This window comes from Haemaphysalis longicornis, unplaced genomic scaffold (genome assembly GCF_048455015.1).
Source record: "Haemaphysalis longicornis isolate Haplotype H1 unplaced genomic scaffold, Haemaphysalis longicornis Haplotype H1 scaffold_1, whole genome shotgun sequence".
Lineage (NCBI taxonomy): Eukaryota > Metazoa > Arthropoda > Arachnida > Ixodida > Ixodidae > Haemaphysalis > Haemaphysalis longicornis.
In genome coordinates, this window is record NW_027526203.1 from 289,748,127 (window position 1) to 289,769,662 (window position 21,536).

At 49.1% G+C, this 21,536-nt stretch overlaps 1 protein-coding gene across 1 annotated transcript in view; it reads right to left on the reverse strand.

Annotated features, from left to right (window-relative positions):
- The window catches only part of Stumps (DBB domain-containing protein stumps), a 144,225-nt gene extending 126,120 nt beyond the window's left edge, over nucleotides 1–18,105 (reverse strand). The window contains exon 1 of the mRNA XM_077679589.1: nucleotides 17,914–18,105. The gene's annotated coding sequence lies outside the window, so the exon portion shown is untranslated. The remainder of the gene's footprint in view (nucleotides 1–17,913) is intronic.
- Between the last annotated feature and the right edge of the window lie 3,431 nt (nucleotides 18,106–21,536).

The following is a 21,536-nucleotide window of genomic DNA, read 5'->3' on the forward strand; positions in this document are numbered from 1 at the left end:
AGCCGCTCGCACGTGGGAATGCGTGACTCATCGCAGGCAGTGGTGTCGGCTGCCCGCGGCAACCCGTTCAGGAGGCCAAGGGACCACGTCCCGCCGGCCTGTCCGCACCCTTCATTTTCCGAGAAACACGCAGCCGATGAGGGCGACGGCCTGGTGGGGAATGCGAGGAGGACAGGTCAAAGAGTACCCCACGGGGGGAGAGGGGTATTTTCGTCTTGTATATTTCTGTGCGCTCTTGCCACATAGAGGGAGCGAGTGTACGTGTCCATCATATTGGTGGGGTGTCATGATTGGATGTTTTCTGCATGTGGGCTGGACTCTCCGTGTTCTAAAAACGGAGCGCGAGAGTCCGGCCGGCCGTTCTGATTTACGGTGCGGTGCGTGCACCATCGGCTTTGCCGAGGAAGTCAGTCCCAATGTTTCCCGCTTTTGACTGTAATGTACAAATGTAAATAAGTGTACATAAATATTCCTGGCGTACTTCAACTTCGTCTTCGAGGCCCCATTTGTCTGCAATGAGGAGATCGGCTACCCGGAAGACCGCAAAGCCACCCCAACCTCCAGTTGGCGTGCGAGGCGGAACTCCAACCAACAATTACTGGCGCAGTCGGCAGGACGGGTAGCGGAGGAGTAGACTAAGAGCAACGACGAGCAAGGAAGGAATGAAAAGGGAGTCAGCGGATTCAGCACAGCGGTCACCGGCTACGACGTCGGACGACGGTGTTCGAGACACCGGAGAGGCGAGCAGCGGCGGATTCGGGACGAGTCCACTGCTGGGTCAGCGGTGACAGCTGGGAAGCCACCACTTGGAGGGAGGGCGGCGTGTCACAAGGACCGGCCGCGTACTCCATTGGCAACGGCGGCAACGAGACCGGCGACGGCGGCAACGACAGCAACGGAAGTCAAGAGCCAGCGCGTCGCATCTCGTCGGAGGGTGAGTCCTCTTTGTTCTTCACCTTGGCGTGAGCATCGCTGTCTGGGTGGGCACTAAGGGGTGCATGAACACGCGGTTCGCGCATTTAAACCCGGACAGGCGGAAGGTGAGAACAATGGGCGACGGGGAGGAGACGGTTGTGTCGGACGGCAGTTTGTCCGCGCCTGGAGCGCCGTTTAGCCAGACGGCAATGGACATGAAAAAACTGGAGGTCAGAGCTGCGGAGGAGAGGCGCCGGGCCCTCGAACTCGAGCTCGAGCTGGAAAAATTACGAGCGAGTAGGAGAGAAGAAAATGCGGCGCAAAACGCCGCAGTGTTGGAGAGAAGTGACGCGCGGGCGGAGTTGTGTCGGTACTCAAAATGGTTGTCAGGAGCGCTACCGAAGTTTCCGGCAGAAGCAGAAGTGCCTGTCTGGTTCGAGGCAGTAGAACACACTCTGGAAGCGTACGCTGTGCCGAAGGAACACTGGGGCCAAATTGTATTCCCTCTGATTGCGGAGAAGGTGCGGTTCCTTTCAACGCGCTTGACACCATCGCAGCACAGGGAGTATGAAGTGCTGAAAAAAGTGGTGCTAGAGGAGTTGAAGCTCTCGGCAGGGGAATATCGAAGGAGGTTCCTAACCTCGAAGAAGCTACCTAGTGAAGGCTGGAGGGCGTTCGCAACTCGCCTGCAGAGTTATTTTAATTGCTACGTTGAAGAAAGGGGTGTCAACACGTTTGAAGGGCTAGTTGAGTTGCTAGTAGCAGACCAGCTTAAGAACACGCTATCTGAAGAGGCTCTCCGATACGTAACTTTGCAGGAGGGTGAGGGGTGGAAGAAAACGCCAACATTGGCGGCGCTGCTGCAAACGTTCGAGGAGGCGCGGGGCAAAGACAGCGCGGTGAAAAAGCCCGAGCAGAGAACGGAGGAGAGCTCGCATACACGAGAGGGAAAGAGAGACCCAGACCGACTCACACGCGATTCGGGAGGCACGCAGCGGACAGACACAAGGCAATGGTATAGAGGGTGCTTCTCGTGCGGCTCAATGGGACACAAGAAGGCCGACTGCCCACACAACTCGAGGGGAGCGGCACCCAACGCCAAAGGGGACAGCCTCTCCGCACGTGTGGCAACACAGGAAGGGGTCGCCGCACAAAGCGAACTAAGACCGGTAACGCTGGCGTGTCAGGATAGGCGTATTAACGCAATTTTGGACACAGGTGCCGAAATAACGGTCGTGCGAGAGAGCATGGTTCCTCCGGATTTGATTAAACCGTATGGATCCATTGAGTTAGTGTCAGCTTTTGGCGAGAAAGTGCAGGCTAAACTCGCAGTCGTGCCCCTTATAATAAACCGTGACTTGGGCATTTTCTCGGACATACGAGAGGCGGTGCCAGTAGTATGCGCCCTGACCGACAAACTAGTGTCGAAGACAGACTGCTTGCTGTCAGAAGAAGCCTGGGAGTCCCTGAGGGAAGAGTGGGACGTGAAAGGCGTGGGAGCAACAGATAACCGCCAGGTCAGAGACTACAGGGGGGTCGAACAGGCAGAGCAAGCGTCGGTCGAACCGGACGTAGAGCCAGTCAAAGAGATCGCAACGCCCCACGCTGGAGTGCACATCGTCACCGGGAAAGAGAGTGAAAGCGATTTGCATGACACGGAGAAAACAGATGACAGCGTAACAGGGGAAAGCAGTGCTACGGCAGTTTTCAAAAAGGAGCAACGGAGTGATGTTACTTTGCGAGAATGCTGGGAAAACGCCAGGGTCGGGAAAGCAGGCATGACGGAGGTAGATCGGCTACTCTACCACAAGGATAAATTGCTGGGGAAACCAGTAATGCAGTTGGTGCTCCCCGAGTCCCGGCGGGAGGAGGTCCTTAAGTTAGCCCATGAGTCAAACTGGGGAGGCCACCTTGGGTTGAGAAAAACCAAGGCACGAATCAAGTACAGCTTTTATTGGCCAGGGATTGAGGGAGATGTGCGGAGATATTGCGACAGCTGCCATGGGTGTCAGACGAGGTCCGATCGCCGCCAGACGGACAGGGTGCCGATAGAACCCTTAGCGAGGCCGCGATATCCGTTTGAGCAGGTTAACGTCGACGTTATCGGCCCACTGGATCCACCCTCAGGGAGGGGGCATCGGTACGCATTGTGCATCATCGACTTGTGCACACGCTGGCCCGAGGTGGTGTGCTTGCGCTCCCTCAGCGCGAAATCTACCTGTGACGCCCTCCTGACGGTGTTCAGCCGAACAGGGATACCCGAGGTCGTCGCTTCCGACTGCGGGACGAACTTCACGGCTGAACTCACAAAGGAATTTTTGAAGAGGTTAGGCTGCTCCCCGAGGTTTTCTACTCCGGGTCACCCCGAGAGCAATGGAGCTGTAGAGCGCTGGAACAGAACGTTCAAAAACATGCTGTACCATATAATCCAGGACGAAGGAAGAGAATGGGACAAATTTGTACCGTTCCTTTTATGGGCGTACCGCGAAGTGCCGCACGACACGACAGGAATAGCGCCGTTCCAAATGTTGTATGGGCGTGAGCCAACCGGCCCGTTAGCCGTGTTAAAGCGCGGCTGGGAAGGGCAGATGAGTGTACCAGCGACACTGGGACCGTCCCCATCACAGTATATGCAAGAACTGAAGGCGCGTTTGGAGCATGCGGCGGAGGTAGCAGAGTTGATAAGCTCAAAGCAGCAGAACGCGTACGCGACCCAGCACAACCGAAGGGCGAAGAGCAAAGCCTTTGAGATAGGCGACAGTGTACTGGTGTTTGACGATCAGCGCCCAGGAAAGATGTTTCCACAGTGGAAGGGGCCGGGAAGTGTTGTCGGAAAGTTTCGCGAACACTCATACTTCGTGGAGATACCAGAAGGAGGTAGGAAGCTGGTTCACGCCAGCAAGCTGCGGTCGTATCAGAGGCGAGCAATGACGGTCGGGGTGATCTTCGATGAGGACCGGGCGTTCGGGGAAATAGAATATGTACCTAGACCTAGGCCGACACGAGAGGCGGTATCGATCCTCCCAGAGGACATGACGGCTCACCTGAAGCCGGAAGAGCGCAGCCTAATTCGCAAAGTGTTCAGAGAACACCGAGGCCTATTCCATGACAGGCTAGGGGTAGCTAAAGTAGCGGAGCACAGGATTCTCCTGGAGGAGGGCTTCCCCCCAAGTCGGGCTACCCGTACCGAACACCCGCAAGCTTGAAAGGCGAAGTGGGCAAGCAGGTGGACGAGCTGCTCGATATGGATCTTATATACCCCTGCGAAAGCCCCCATGCTCACCCGGTTGTATGCGTCACCAAAAAGGACGGGTCGATAAGAATGTGTGTAGACTTCAGGAAGCTCAATGCGGGGACAGTGGCCGACGCTTACCCAATGGCATTGCAGCAAGAGCTCGTCATGAGCGTAGGAAGTGCGAATTACATCACTCTACTCGACCTTAGGAGAGGGTATTGGCAGGTGCCGCTAGCGCGATCAGCTCAGCTCCTCACCGCTTTTGTCTGCCACCGGGGGCAGTTTGCGTGGAGGGTGATGCCGTTTGGGCTAAAAAACGCAGCTCAGACATTTCAACGAGCCATGAACGAGCTCCTACTCCCGCACTCTGCCTACGCGTGCGCGTACCTTGACGACATTGCGGTGTTCAGCGAAACGCTGACCGATCACGTGCGACACTTGCATGCCGTCTTCGCGGCGTTGCAGAGAGCGAACTTGAAAGTAAAGCTCGAGAAGTGCCAAGTGGCAAGAGGGTCCATCCGGTACTTGGGACACGTAGTAGGCTCGGGGAACCACGCGCCCGACCCTGACAAATTGTCCGCAATTAGGGGGCTGAAAGCACCAGAAACCAAGAAAGAGCTCCGTAGTGTGCTCGGGCTGTGCGGTTATTACCGAGGATACGTGCCTAACTACGCGGAGGTGGCAGCGCCGTTGACGGAGCTGACAGGGAAAAAGATTCCTAGCAAAATTCCGTGGCCAGCCGAAGCTGAAAGAGCCTTTCAGAGACTCAAGGCGGCACTCTGCGAAGCCACAGCGCTCGGTACGCCAGATATCGACAAGCCGTTTTGGCTGCACACGGACGCCTCAGCGGTTGCGGCGGGAGCCTGTCTCTCACAGCGTGCTGCGGATGGCTCCGAGCGACCGATCGCGTTCGCGAGTCACAGATTCTCTCCAACGCAGGCGCGATGGTCAACCATCGAGAGAGAAGCATTCGCGGTGATCTGGGGGCTGGGAAAGTTCGACCTCTGGCTGTTTGGCGCCCAGGTTACGGTGGTGTCGGACCACAACCCCCTCTCCTTTCTCACCCTGAACGTGCCACAGGGAGCAAAGCTAACGCGCTGGGCGCTCGCTTTGCAGCGATACAATGTGGTGGTTCAGCACCGAAAAGGGAACGCACACGGTAACGCCGACGCACTGTCTAGGTTGTCGAACCAGAACTGGGAAACAGACAGCGGTGGTCGCGACGGGGAGAAGGGTGGAGAGGACACGATTCCTAGAAGACAAGTGCAGTGACACTTCCATGGGACGCAACTGCAGCAGACTCAACATGTGCACGGTGCGCGTAGGAGTGCAACAGTGTAGGGTGTATGCATGTGTAGAACTGAAGTTACAGTGTTTCCCTCAAGTGCGTGTTTGGCGCGTTTTGTTCGCGCTACACGAGTGTTGTTGCGCGTCTGCACGCAGTAATAAGGCGCCTATGTAGCATGGCATATTTGTTTTTGTTTTGTTCGCGCTACACGAGTGTTGTTGCGCGTCTGCACGCAGTAATAAGGCGCCTATGTAGCATGGCGTATTTGTTTTTGTTTTGTTCTCGCTACAAAGTGTTTTCAGCGCCGGCGCGCCGTAATTGGGCAAGCGCGCCCCAGTACGCGTTATCCCTCCCCAGGGCATGTACGGTCAACCGTCGATTCTTTGGTTGGGTTTATTCTCAAAGGAAGTCGTGGGACCCCTTGGAGAATTTTAGGGGGGGCGTGTAAAGATGTCGACGGTTCCGCACAGAATCGGGAAGGCCGTTCACCCGGGCAGGATGGCAACCAGACCCCCGGGAATTTCTCGCGGCGCACGGAAACCGGGAGGGACGCGCGTGAGCCGCTCGCACGTGGGAATGCGTGACTCATCGCAGGCAGTGGTGTCGGCTGCCCGCGGCAACCCGTTCAGGAGGCCAAGGGACCACGTCCCGCCGGCCTGTCCGCACCCTTCATTTTCCGAGAAACACGCAGCCGATGAGGGCGACGGCCTGGTGGGGAATGCGAGGAGGACAGGTCAAAGAGTACCCCACGGGGGGAGAGGGGTATTTTCGTCTTGTATATTTCTGTGCGCTCTTGCCACATAGAGGGAGCGAGTGTACGTGTCCATCATATTGGTGGGGTGTCATGATTGGATGTTTTCTGCATGTGGGCTGGACTCTCCGTGTTCTAAAAACGGAGCGCGAGAGTCCGGCCGGCCGTTCTGATTTACGGTGCGGTGCGTGCACCATCGGCTTTGCCGAGGAAGTCAGTCCCAATGTTTCCCGCTTTTGACTGTAATGTACAAATGTAAATAAGTGTACATAAATATTCCTGGCGTACTTCAACTTCGTCTTCGAGGCCCCATTTGTCTGCAATGAGGAGATCGGCTACCCGGAAGACCGCAAAGCCACCCCAACCTCCAGTTGGCGTGCGAGGCGGAACTCCAACCAACAATTACTCGAGGGTCTAATAGAAATGATCGCTAAAGGGAAGCGATTTTCAAATATTTGTGCAAGTGGTCCTTGCCGTGTGAGTGACAAATTTCCGACCGGTAGACGATAAGGCGAGTTACTTTCCACGGGCTTGCTTGATGCGTCCACTACTATTGTGCTAACAATGCGGTGCACGTAAATGAACCTCCGATGCCGCCCATTGCCACAGCCTGTCCTGACGGACACCGTGGATGTTGCGCAGCAGCGCAAGAAAGTGCTTTATGAAGTGCCGATTTTTACAGTCCAAAGCCAAGACCTGTGCCAAATAATTTCTGTTTCAGTTGTAGTTTCAGTTTAATATTCATTCCAAAAAAGTAGTACAGTAATAGTATTATACAGACGAGGGTCCCAAAGTTAAAAACCGTAACGGGACCCTCGATGAATTACAACAATCAATAAATTAGATTAAGTAAACAAGCAACATGTAATACAGTGAATGGCAATCAATTATGCAAAATAGTGGGGTGAGTAATCATTATAAGCCAAGTGACACAACAGGCAATGAAAATCAACACAAAGAAGGAAATAAGAGAAAAAAAACGAAAAAAAAATCACATCTACTTTAACGGCGGACATTGTCAATCAAAATACAATTATCTAAATTGCATAACCCAAAAACCCAAAGCCCCCCAAAAGCCCATAAACAGGCAGCTAATAATTTAACAGAAAACTTTTAAGCGACTTTTTGAATGATGACAAAGTAGACATCGATTTAACAGAAAGAGGCATGTCATTCCTTAAAGAAATAGCCGCAAAGGCAGAGGTCATTTTTCCATAATTTGTGCGCGACGCGGGTAGAAAAAAGTTAAGGTTCGTTGCAAATCTGGTCACATTATTGTTTCGTAAGAACACTGAAACAATAAACTCAAACTGTAGCTGTGTATTTCGCAATTGAAACAGAGGAAGGGGTATGATATAAAAAATAACTTACGAACAGGTAGGATTTTATTGTCTTGGAGTAGATCGCCTGCACGGACACGGTGGACACGGTGCTACTATTTGAGCGGATTTTAGAGATCGACTTACCGCATTTTGATGTAATCTGGCCACTTTTTGTGCATAAATGGTAGCCGGTCATTTGAAAACTCGCAAAAAATAAAAAAAGAATACAATGGCGCTATCAGATAATTTTTCTCGTGACTTCTTTAGGCCTGTTTAGACAATTTCGGGCATATTAATTAACAGATGCAACGGTTTTAAATCGACATATGAAGACTTAACACTGACACAATAAAATAGATTTCGGCGCACGTTAAAGGTTTTCATGCGACCAAAATTAATCTTCAGCCCCCAAATGCGGCGCGCCTCATAGCCCAGGTGGTGTAGCTTAATTCGGCGCGATAGACCCCACAGTCAATCAATCAACGCAATTAAATGAAAAACCCGCCGCGGTGGCTCAGTGGCTAAGGCGTTGCGCTGCTGAGCACGAGGTCGCGGGTTCGATTCCCGGCCGCGGCGGCCGCTTTTCTGATGGAGGCGAAAAGCAAAAACGCCCGTGTGTACGAGATTTCGGCGCACGTTAAAGATCCCCAGGTGGTCAAAATTAATCCGGAGCCCTCCACTACGGCGCGCCTCATCGCCTGCGTTGCGTCGGCGCGTGAAACCCTACAATCAATCAATCAATTAAATGAAAAAGGATACAACTTCGATACCGATGTTTTCCGCATTGCCACTACTGTGTTCCGTGTCATAGCACCATTTCTTCGCTACTTAGTTGTTTCGATGATCGCTCGCTGCACTTCACCTCGCAGTTAAGTGATAGCCAAGTTTTGGGGAGCTGGAAGGCAGCACAGGAACTTACCTTCCGGGGTGAGAAAGGCAATGTAAGCGGGCTTCGCGTAGCATCAAAGCAGTAGATGACGAAGATGACTTCTGAACATACATAAGTTAAACCAGTTATAGCTACTTCATAAATAGGCTGATATATATATATATATATATATATATATATATGGAGCATCCTTGGTCAATCTACCGGTGCCGGTTGGCGTATCCGCTTTTGGTAACTCCGGACTGCCTTCATTGCTTCCACTTTATCAATACATAATATTCATTAACATTAGCGGACGTTCCCCAGCCCTTCGTCCTCACCCTGTACATACTCATCATCATGGCGTGTACTCTCTCGTTCTTCGCTCAAAGGCCCCGAATAAAAGGTCGCCCGAACACCGGTCTCTCAAGTGAACCTCGGCCTCTCAATATATTTATATATCTTGTCACGGGCTCTTGCACCTTGGTGAAGGACGTCAACGATGCAGTCAAGATTAACCAGTAGTCCTGGTATGAACAACTCCCGTCGCGGAATAAATGGTGCCGGAACAAATGGTGCCGGAACTAATGGTCCCGGAACAAATGGTCCCACCACTACTGCACCTATGCATGGGCGCCTGAATGAGGAAATGAAAGGGGTCAATGTATTTATGTTTATATGTTTGTATTTGTGCACAATGTATTTTGCATCTGTTGATATATAATATATTTGCTAAGGCTGAATTTACTTGAATGAAATGCGGTATACAAATTTTTTGTCGCACATGTACGTCCTCGCGTGCTTCCTTTGCTCGCCTTTTTTGTTATTCCGAATACCCGGCAAACCGGTGGCAGACATTTAAATCAAAATCAGCGTGTACTGGGAGCCCTCGGCCGGTGTTTGAAGCGAATACAATAACGGGCTGCCATAATTTTCTCATGTAGTGGCTGTAAGTGTACTCGCTTCGGTAACATATTTCTTTGCTTGATATGGAGCTCATTGCCCTCTTTAGAAGAAATTGGCCATGGTGCTGACTGTCGCGGCAGCCCATGGATTGACCAGTGGCTCAGCCGATGCTCGTGATCAGACGTCCGCATGTCTCGAGACTCTGCCTGTCACCAACCTCACTTACTAGCGGCGTCCCGCGACAGGTGCCGTTTCCTGGAACCCGGCTGGACTCGGAAACTATCTTGAATGGGAAGGGAGCGTGGGGTCTGGCCGTGCGTGGAAATAGTTGCGGTGACAGAAAACTTCTGAGGGGGAGAGAGGGGGCAGAGAACTCACTACGCACTCACCCGTGAAGTGCTTGCTCACAGGAAGCTAGTTGCGCTTCTTTCTGAGGCATGCCTCTACGTATTCTGTAAATCATGGATGGAGCCACATGCTTTACACGTGGCTTCTTTGTTGCCCTGTGTTTGCAAGTAGCAATCCATTGGTTATATAGTGACAAAACAGATAATTGAAATAATGATATTTTGATAAACCAAAAAGTCAAAAACAGAAAAATGAAAACATACAAAAGTTCAATAACGGAAGAGAGAGAGAGAGAGAGAGAGAGAGAGAGAGAGAGAGAGAGAGAGAGAGAAGTAATAAATAAGAATATCAATATTCAACGTATAAAAAACACGAAGACATAATGAAAAAGGCCGGATAAAAACGGCGGAAATATGACCAAAAAAATTCCCCAAACGGGCCAATCGTGTAATGCCCTGCACTACCTGAAAAATGCATGGTTGGCAGGAACACTGCGTTTAATCGTTATAATAGCGTAAATTGAGATAACCGGTTTAACGGAATCGGAAAAACAAAGAAAACCAAAATGTAAAAAAACTCACGAAATTATAAACTGCACTCCAGCAAGATACAAGAAATTTGAACAGAGAACCCACGTAAAGTTTTATAGAATTTTTTTGCCCGAAGAGGTGACTGGGACCATTTGTTCCGGGACCATAAGTTCCGGGACCATTTGTTCGTACACCCGTGCGCAAGTACGAATACCTATCGGTTGTCCCCGGGTATGTTAATAAACTAGTGATTTATTTATTTATTTATTTATTTATTTATTTATTTATTTATTTATTTATTAAGTAAGTGAGGGGTGAGTGAGTGCGTGCTTTTGTATCGGAGCGGTGGCATGTGCCGCGAATATTCGGCGGGTCTGCCTTGACGCATTGCGCGTGAACGACCGATTAATACATCTAACGAGCAACTTAATAACGATGCCAGACGTAATGTCAGCAAAACATGTATTCCGCACTGTGGCATCGCGCAATGAAAAATCTCGTGCACCGATTGCGTGATGTCACAGCGAGAGCCACGTTTAGCTGGTTTATCGTTATGATTGGTCATTCATGAGCCTTGTGGTGAAGCGGACCCGCGGTCGCTGATAGTGTAGGGGATGTAAATCAGCTTTATTAAATATTTCCGTTCTACTCTTATCGCCGCTGTCAGTAACCCGCTCGAGGAAATTTGCTCTATATCCGGTTTCCGCCGTCTTGCGCTATTCGCCTCTCCGCTTTTTATCACAAGTACGTCCTCTTAGTTGCTTCCGCCGCTGTGCAGCTTCCCTAGCGCTTATTGTCCTGAAATTCCTGGTCTTCAAAACGGCCTCCGTTCGTATCACACATATTCTAATGAATATTATGACGAGATTAGCTTAAACGTTTCTGTTTACTTTCTGTTTACAATCTTAAAGTCAACGCGGGAGTGCGCGGAAGGATGACGCTCATGTCTCCGTGCGCACAGAAGTGGATGTGCCGGCGCACTGAATGGCTCCGGTGTTGCCGAAGGGCTAATTTTCGAGGCCTAGCTTTTGCGCATGCGGGCTAGCTTTAACAGGCATTTCAGAGAGTGGAAACCGCGTGCTCCGGTACTTCTTTTAACAATAAGGTCACAAAATTAATGAAAGGCATAATTACTCCATTTACTGCGCACGGGTGATGCAGCACTTGATTGAAACCTACCCGGTGTTTTTTTCTGCCTTGTGTAGGGCACTACACGGCAACACATTCGTCGCCTCTGTTTTCTGATTATAGGAAGCCCTTCCATGATGTCGCGAGTGCATATGCCTTACGAACGAACTTCTTCCGCATCCATTGAAAATCTGTTCACCAAAGGACTAATTCTACAAAATGCTGTTATATAGACAAACACGCAAGCTGATGCCACATAAAGAACAAAAAGCGCCGAATACGGGGCAAATGATGTTTCCGGAACGAACAGGACGGGCGGGGTATAAAGCGGCGCCACCAGGGTACGCCAAGACTATTGCTAGAAGGAACCTTATGTTGACCATCACTGCGTGGCTACGAAGTGATGGATAAGTTACACCACGAGTGAACGCCGTTCTCGAAATATAGGACTGTGGGTTACCGGCTGTAATGGTAAATTTAGGGGTGGAGGGATAAAACATCATGATTTGTACACTTTGCGTCAAATGATGGCAGCAGCAGCAGCAACGACAACAGCAAAAAGAACAGTCCTTTGTCGGATGGATCTGAAGTGTCCTGTAATATCACCAAGAGTAAACTGCCCATTCCCACACAAACGTACGTGCCCTGAAAAAGAAATGGTCCCGGAAAAAAACAGTTCCGGTAGAAATGGTGCCAGAAAAAATGGTCCCAAAGCCAAGGTAGGAAAAAGTTGTGTCGGAAATATTGGTCCCGGAAAAATTGGTAGCACAAAACGCGTTCGGGGAGAGTACCGGTGTACGTCTTCTCTCTGTTCCGACCGGATTTTGTGTTTTAAACAGAAAACATGGCATGAACAACATACCTACAACCAAGTTTGTGTTGTCCCTTTATGTCATGTTATTTAAACTCTGGTAGCTCGAGTCTCGGATGCCTGTTGTTCGGGCTACTGTCCATGTCACCCATCCTTAGGGGTGGGTGATTGATCGATTAACCTACCGATTAATCGATTAATGCGTTGTTCGCGAATAAATTCTTTAACCAGTTAATCGGTTGACCTCAACTGACGCGAGTAGACCAGTTATCAAGTCCCCCAAAACTTTGCGTAAGCATGTTTGAGGGCACCGCCTTACATAGCAACAACCCATTTTGTAATACCATGGTTAGAACCGCAACCGCATGTAGTCGAAGACGAGAGGCTACGACCTCGCTATTCGAGAAATGGCGACAGTTAAAGGTGCGTTCGCGCCACGTCTGTACCACGCAAAGGTCTGTTAGCCTATACGGACGGACGGACGGACGGACGGACGGACGGGCGGACGGACGGACACACACACACACACACACACACACACACACACACACACACACACACACACACACACACACACACACACACACACGATATTGCTTTAAAATGCGGGAATGTATACGATTTCAATGCCTCCGTGTTGATTACCTTACATCAAGAAAGGGGGCTTGTAACTGGAAACGTAGTATTATTTTTTATTCTTTCTGTACTCCACAACAACTGATAAACCAATCAATTATTCGATAATTGCCTGCCGATTAACTAGATTAAAATTTTTAATCGATGCTCAGCCCTACCATCCATCCATCCATCCATCTGTACACACATCCGTCCATTCATCCATCCATAAAACCGTCCGTCCGTCCGCATGTCTGTCTATTGAATTTGCTTTGTTAGGTTTTAGCCTCCAGATGCGTTCATTTCTAGCCCATGAATGAATAATATTAAAGCCTCCCATCTATTTCTCAACCCTTTAGATAAAACGCGAAGGGTGAAAATCGAAACCGCAAGAAGAGTTCAGATCTTACTAAGTTGAAAGGAAACACGTCGACCCGAGCATGGGACCATTTTTCCTAGATTTGCACTGGGACCATTTTTTCCGGGAACATTTTTTCCTTTTCCCACTCGTTTTGGATAGATGTTGAGAGTAATGCATCTGGCGTCGAGAATAAAAGGGGTAATCGGTTGTCACAGAAAAGGAAGAACAAACTGTCCCAGACTCGTGTTAACATACCCGATATAGCACATCCACACTACATGGTTGGGAAAGAATAGATGGGAGCAGCAAGTGATGTGGCAGTAGTGCCAGCTTGTTCACTTTCTTGCCTGCTGGATTGTTAGCACGGAAGCTTCATTGCATTTCATGCGGTCGACGCCTTTTCCAGGGAGAGGTCATTGGCGTTCTCATATAAAACGGACGCACTAACGTCAAATACGTTCAACATCGCGAATATGGGAGGCGTCAGGTACTCGAGGGACAGCATCTCATAAAATGCGACGGAGACGGCCAACGCAAACACCGCCTTCGCACGGCAAGTACCCCCCCCCCCCCCCCCTTCCTATCAAGGTTTCGCCCTCGAGGTGTCACTGTGAATGGACCAGGGTGTGAGGTGGTGCCGACACAGTCTGGTGTCAATGCACCCTGTTTATACGTTCCGAATATCCATCTGGTAGACCTAATTGAAAGTTTGTTTTACACCTGAAACATTCCTCGGAGAATTTCTCCAGGTTTGTTGGCGTGAATGAGAACTCTTCTTGGTGGGCGTGCGCTTGCGAAAAAAAAAAAAAAAAAAAAACCGCGAGTCTCGTAAAATGCAAATACATTGCAAAAATCACGTCATGTTTGTTAGCTAGTATGTACAAAGCTAGGTGACGCATCCTTAAACTGGTCGCTCTTGGCGCTTCTCAAATCACAGCTTAAGAACGACCATCATTTCTCGTGTCTCACCGCTTCCCGAAATGCGTCAAAGTACTCTTGCGGTAAAGAGACGAATTCTCGGTCTGCTATCCCCGGCATAAACAAGGTACGTCGCATGACGATTGGCGGTTAAAATAATCTACAACGCTGCTAAACTTTACGGGCACGTCAGAAAGGCCTTTCATCGCAGTTTGGAAACGCAGTTCATTTAGCTCCGGTTTGCGGACACAAAGCCGCTTTCTAATACGTGACATTCGATGGGAAGAGGGTATTGTTGCGAAAATAGGTCGTAGCTCTCGATTTAATGTACTTACTCTAAAACAGATTACATCACGTTTCACGCTTAAAAGTAACCAAGGACCACACCAAAACTTGGTACGCTTTATTATAAACGCCCATAGAATCACGGTCGAAAACAGCATTCATTTCGCTTTTAGCAATTGCCTGGTATTGCACGACGTCGTTCTCTGTACGAGTTATACAGAACAGTGGCTCAGGGGAGGCCCGCAGTAAAACCTACTGCTATACTCGGGTACAGGTTAAGAACGGCAACGGAAGTTGCCGCTGTGCCTCATCACCGCAGCCGGCTGTTACTCCGCGCGGCGCAAGTAGTGCTTTACTGGGAATATTTTGAACATGGCCCGAGCCGTTTCCGTGGTTTTTTGGACTTTATATGCCCATAAAGTGCTGCAACGACGACAAACAAACTACGTGAGAAGAGGCAGATGATATTACGCATTCATAGAAATCTCCTTTCAAGACGCGAGCGCCTGTTGACATCCGGGTCCGTCGCTTCGGCGGAGTGATATCGTGCATGAGCTACTGCCGTTGTTAACTTGTTCCCGAGTATAGTCAAACCATACAGACTCAATTTATATGTAAATAGAAACAACATCACCGATCAATGCTGGTGAAAACGATTCCCGTGATCGATATATGTTTCGCATTACTTAAGCACTCCTCGTCGAAATAAATTGAGTGTTTTTTTTTTTTGTCTCTGCGTTGACGGTACGGTACAAACAAGGAGCAATGTACTGACGTGTCAAAATTGACTCCTCTGCTCATCATGTGCGGCGGCGCGAGATGTCCTTGGTCGGATCGACCGGAACGAGACGCGATGGGAAAAACGCGGCGCCGCGAAGAGATCTCGCTTCGTGAGCGGCCGGCGGGGAGAGGAAGCCAACGAGGAACAAATGTCCCGGCTGGGAACGGAGGCGGCGGGCTATGTATCGCATTTGCTCCTTTTTTATTCTTCTTCCTGCTCACTCAAAGTCCCGTAGAGGCTTGTTAGTCAGAGGAAAACGTCGCGTTCCTCTTGCTCTTTCGCGCAAACGGGATCAGTACTCGTTTCGCCTATACGCGGAAGTTGTTCTCGTCGACTACGCTCATGAAAAATTCCGCTGGTACCTCCATTAATATCTTATACGCCTTGCAAACCTGAAGGCAAGCTGTCATAAATATTTAGTTTGACTCGTTATGTTTACACGTAATTTCCTTAATTTCTGTAAGAAGTGCAAAGCAACCTTACTCCCTTTTTACGTAAAGGATCCACATCTATTTCTGACATTTGCATTGACGGATTAAAAAAAAAATAAAAGAAACCGAAAGATCTGAAAAAAATTGATCAGGGCTGGCAGAAATTGGCAGAACATGGCAAAAGCTCTCAAGGCTATTATTGCATTCACTTCGGTGTGCGATCCTTCACAAAGTGAATGTAGCGCTCTGGAAAGCAATTGTATAAACAGTCGAACGCGTGCAGTGAGAGCCACCTAATGAAGTATGAACAAAATGAAAATTTCCTTCGGCATATAGCTTCTTCTCTTTCTTTCTTCTTTGTTATACCATGAGAAATATATTTAAAAATAACTCCAAAGTTCTAAGGAGTTGTTTCTTTTGTGAGTGTTACAGTAAGTTGATTGATTGATTGTAGGGTTTAACGCGCCAACGCAACGGAGGCGATGAGGCGCGCCGTAGTGGAGGGCGCCGGATTAATTTTGACCACCTGGGGATCTTTATCGTGCGCCGAAATCTCGAACACACGGGCGTTTTTGCTTTTCGCCTCCATCAGAAAAGCGGCCGCCGCGGCCGGAAATCGAACCCGCGACCTCGTGCTCAGCAGCGCAACGCCTTAGCCACTGAGCCACCGTGGCGGGTGTTACAGTAAGTTGCCCACAAGGGATAATTATGCACTGCTGCAGCTACCACACTCGTTGGTTGAATTGCAAAGGTAAATTCTTGCTTTTTCTACCGTGTCTGGCTGCAAGTACACTATACTGTTAGAGGTTTCTGAGCACTCCGAAAAGAGAGAGACAAAAAAAAACCTTAGATAACTCTGTATTTCTTTCTTTTTTTCCTTTTCCCGCCCCTTTTCCGGTGTGGAGCAGCGGACGCAAGGTGTCGCATCACGCCGAACGGTACCCGAACGGAAAATCGGCAAAGCCGGTCGGGGCAGCAGTGAAAATTTAATACTGTTTTTGATCTGGATTAGCGTTCAGCCGTCCAGGGAGTGTAGCGAAAGTGGTGGAACATGCCACGCGTCATCTTGTTTTGTTTTTTAACATTACGTGTGATTCACCGTTTCCACCTTCCACCAACAACATTATCAGTTATTTTTTGTGATATGAGCGCTAATAATTCCCTTTTACAATTTCTACCCCGACAGTCATCGTTTATATATTTATTTCATTTAAACGAGGAACTGTTTCAGTAATTACGTCAATTATTTGCGTAAACCATCAACTAAATAGCGTCATAAACGAAGCAGGACGTCTCGAAGTGAGCGAGCGAGTTCGACGGGATTCAGGGACCTGAAACGCCGACTAAGATGATAGCAGTGCCCTCATCGCATCTCTCGCGCTCCCCAAGCTGGTAAGGCCTTTGCGCCCTGCAATAAGATAGTTACGCAAGTAGAGGGCACATGCCACTAATCTCGAACGGACCTGGATAGGCCAGAAACTGGTAAACTACACTGTCCTTTACTCTCATAGTCTTTACAAGGGTAGAAAGTAGTTAATTTCTGCGCCTGCCGATTCCTCCTGCGCGCACGGTGCCAAAAGTGAGCCTGCGTTTTTCGACTACATGTTGGGTTCATCCAGAAAATGATGTGAGTCTATCGGTAAGTTTTCCCGATTATATCCGTTTGTGAAGTAGAATTGTTGTAAAAATATATTTCTAAACTATATGCGCGAAATAATACTGTAACGGGGTGCATCTCCTGTATATTTGGAACTCTATCCAAAGGAACGCGTTTCCGGACGTCCGATTCCCGATTCAACGCGCATATTTCGATTTGTGGAAAGAAATTTAGCCAAAGTCACGGTTCTTACATTTTTCAGTTCAAATAAATGATGGAATAACGAAAGGATTGGCAACTTCCCAATGCGTATTCCAGTCGGCTTCCGGCTGCGTCTGTACTGAGCGGAAGTAATGCGTTCGTATAAATGGACGCCGTATTCGTTTCGCTTACAGCTCATCGACGTGAATTTTTTTAAGCCTCTACAGGCCACAAAACGAAAGAACTCACTTAACCGGTTATCTAAGTAATCCTTGCTACTGTACATGACACAAAGTTATCCACTCTTCGTTTCACATGTATTCACGCTGTCACGGCTGATTTGAAGCGGCACTACGAATTAAGTAAGTTTTGTCTAGCCTTCCGTTTATCGCCGCACGAACGAACAAACGCGCTGGAAGTAAAATACCAACCGCACAGAGCGGCGCGCACCGCCAAGAGTCCGCGCGAGTACGACAAGCGGGCTTCCGCGCAGGGCGCGTTACTGGCGGCGTCCACGCGGGGTGCGCGCACGCTAGGCCGGGCACAGGCGGCGACGTCCAGCGGCTCGTGCGGCCGCGGGGATCAATGGTGCACGTGAGCAGTAGGCAGATGATCCACTCACCCGGGTACTACGGCGCTGGCTGCCGGGGGGGCGCCAGGGGCTCCGAGTGGCCCGTTAGCGGCGGCGGCGGCGTCGCGGGTGGGGAGGGCCGCCGGGAAAGACCTTGGGGCGTGGTGTTGTTTCTCGGCCCCCTGTCACCAGGCCGCCGACGCGTGCAGCTGCGTGCGACGCCGCCGGATGCGCCACAAACGCAAGCAGAAGAAAAGCACACAAATGACGGCCGGGGCGGAAGAGCCCGAGGCGGAAACTAGAGGGCGTTTGCGGCCCGCCGCCGACGGTCGCGTTAAGGTCGTCACAAGTCAGAGGGCGTTGTGGTCTGTCATGACCGATCCCTGCACCACCGCTGCCGCAACGTGCACGCTATTATTACACCACTCACGCATTAGCGCCACAGCGGGCCCGGTGCGGGCGGAACCCCGCCGCTGGCGCGCCGAGATGAGCGACGTAGAGGAAGCGCGGCCCTCACGTGACCAAGCCATTAATAATAATAATAATAATATATATATATATATATATATATATATATATATATATATATATATATATATATATATATATATATATATATATATATATATATATATATATATCAGCCTTTTTATGCAGTAGCTATACCGGCCCTCTCCACTGTACATTGACGTGGAAGTACCTTCTGCCGCTTGGAGACACTATCCGAGAGAAAGTGAGAAAAATGATCTAGCCTGTCCCTCATTCTCTGACGGAGGTTAGTGTAGAGTTCAAAGTGATGTTGCACCAGCGTGCGATATGCAAAAAGCCGGAACGAGTTAAGATATAGAGGAACACGTTGCGGTTTCACCGCTATGGCAAAAGCTACAGGAGAGACCACTCTCTGAAAGCGTCCCTTCGAATGAGCTTAGTTTAACCCTTCTCAGCTTCTATATTGAGCACCATCCAAAGGAAGTGAACTTGGATGGGGTACTCTGAATCTCCTCAAACTGTCCATTAACTCTGCCGGTAGTCGGTGCTCAATGCCGTAGAAGGAAAGAAAAAAGACAGCTGTATCAAACGAAAAGCGAAGAAACTAATGTGAAATTGCTAAATCACTTCTCCCGCGCATTTTAATTGCTGCCTGATGGAGTAGTGTTTTCTAAGATAACATAACTAATTCGTGGACACGGTCCTTGTGTTGTCTACTCTACGCGCATGCGCTGCTGAACAGATGCGTAATTGTGTCTGAAGAGTACGTGACGCTCCAGTCGCGGCAGTCACGCATTTTTACTTTGATTTCCTCGTGTCCCTAATTAATAGGCGTATAATTAAAAATATAAGTATCATCCTGTGCATTTGTACAGTGTACAGGATGTCACACAGGCGTGGCACATGCTTACGCGGGATATTGATCAAAAGTGCCAATGCCAATACCCATACGCACACAGGGCGCATATGTCCCCCCTCGGGATTTATTTCCTCGTTTTAAAGGGACAACTTCAGAAAGCACCATATGAAAAAAATTGGCCGCGTATCTGCTCCTTTCGTTGCAAATGTCGTCAAAAGACGATAGTCTTTGTAGAAATTTACCAAGGAAATGCCCCCCTTTGCTTTCCTGCTCACCTCTCACGTTGTTCCTCTTGAGTCGCGCTCCTCCCAAGGTAAAGACGCCACAGGTTTGCTTAAATCATTTTAAATTTACCGCGTTCCACTGCTCAAAACCGGCTGTCTCGATGCCAACGCTGCCGTACGGCGAAGAGACGCGTGAATCGAGGCAGCCTACTTCATCGTTTATAGAACCGCGTTTCTCTACTCCACGTGCGTTGCAAGCAGACCGTGGAACCTATCTAGTTGAACCTTTCGTAACTGTGGCCACTTGATTTCTTAAAATGCCGCCAGAAGCTATAGCGGCGCGGGCGACAGCAGGCGACGGCGGAGGGAATTTTTTTCTGCAGTTGATTAAGTATTTAATTTCGCAAAAGTCAAGCATATATGATTTTTTATAAAGGAACACGGCAAATATAACTTCTGTATTAATTTGTGGTCTTATATTTGCGTAATGTATTGTTCTTCTTCAACAATGTTCACAAGTATGAACATTACACCGGGCTTAGACGGGTAGATTTAGCTGTGACTATATAAGACTATTGCGCAGGCATTATTTTACTTTGGCCGGGTGGCTGAATCGAGTCACAGACAGACAGACGGACAGACAGACATACAGACAGACCAACATTTCTGGGTTTAAGTAGCCCAAGAAAGACTATCGTCGTTAATATTGTTCTTCGGAATCGTTGCAATCGCGTAGCTGTACGTCAACAACTACCGCAGTAGGTCGCATGACCTTGAGGAGATCGTATGAGAATTTTTCCCCCGAATGCTGTCTATGCCCGATAAACAAGTTTTCCTCCAGTTGCTATTTCGCATGTTCTGTACTCGGGAGGCTACGTTTGACGACATTTTTCCCCAACATGCTAAGCTACTTCCACCCCAAATTATTAATAGCATTCTGCTATAGCTCACCAGGCCGAATATTGACCCAACATGGTTATAGCAAACCGGCGTTCCGCAAACGTATCAGGAGGTGGAGCTGGTTTCTTTATTTGCGTTTACTGGAATATCGTCCTTCTTAAATGCAGAATTCCGAGCACTTTTCTCGCGTTGAGAAGCTTATTTTGGCATTATCTTCTGTAATGCTTCTCACAGAGAATATTTTTCCACGTAGGTCCAGTAAACAAATCGCATCACACTCGTTACGTCATTCATCATACGACGACGCAATTTTCAAGCAACAAACATCACAGGCTGTACAGAAGTTCTGCTTATTCTCCATGTTCGCCTTTAGTTTAACTTCAAAGAACATATACTGAGTACACTACTACTGCATTTGCGGCACCCACACTTACTAATCTTCACTAATCAAGAGTGGACGTAGTGAATGCACTGAGGTTCCTGTCACTCTTGACTAAGCAGGATCGACCATGCGTTCTGAACAGTGCCAACATCCTTCATACCTCCTATTTCAGAGCTGAAATCCGCCATCATTACTGGATTGCAAGAACACGCCTCCCCACTCTGCCTCCGCCTGGCCACTTCGCCCCACCACCAGCATATGCATTCGTCTAGACAGTTTTCTTACTTCACAACACCAAAGACTGCGGCGTCATGAACCCTTTCCTCAGCACCATACCGTATTATAAAATTTCAAATAGCGCAACGCTTGGCACACAAATTCAACGTGCGGTAGCACACAGCGCAAAAAAAAAAAAAAAAAACGGTATCGCGATCGAAGCGCCATGCACTCACTATAGCAATACTGCTCAGGTGGACATGAGGGGTGGAGGGGGGGGGGGGGGCAGCCAGAGTTTAATCTCCTACTGAGAAGACTACGTAGATAGACAAAAGAGCCGTGGTTCTCTCAATGGGAGGACGCAAATAACTGCACAACCCCCCCCCCCCCCCCCCCCCCCCCCCCCCCATTCACAGTGATGTAGACTAACGAGGCGGATATCCGCACTCCTCAATTTCTAGCCGGAAAGCAAGCGGTGATCACACTGCTTCACATTCTAGGAAACCTGTTCACGTAAACAGGGAAAGCACAGAGACCTCTTATATTCACGGGCTACGTGCATAATATTCGTGCCCTTCAAAACATCCTTCCCAACTTTGTTTAG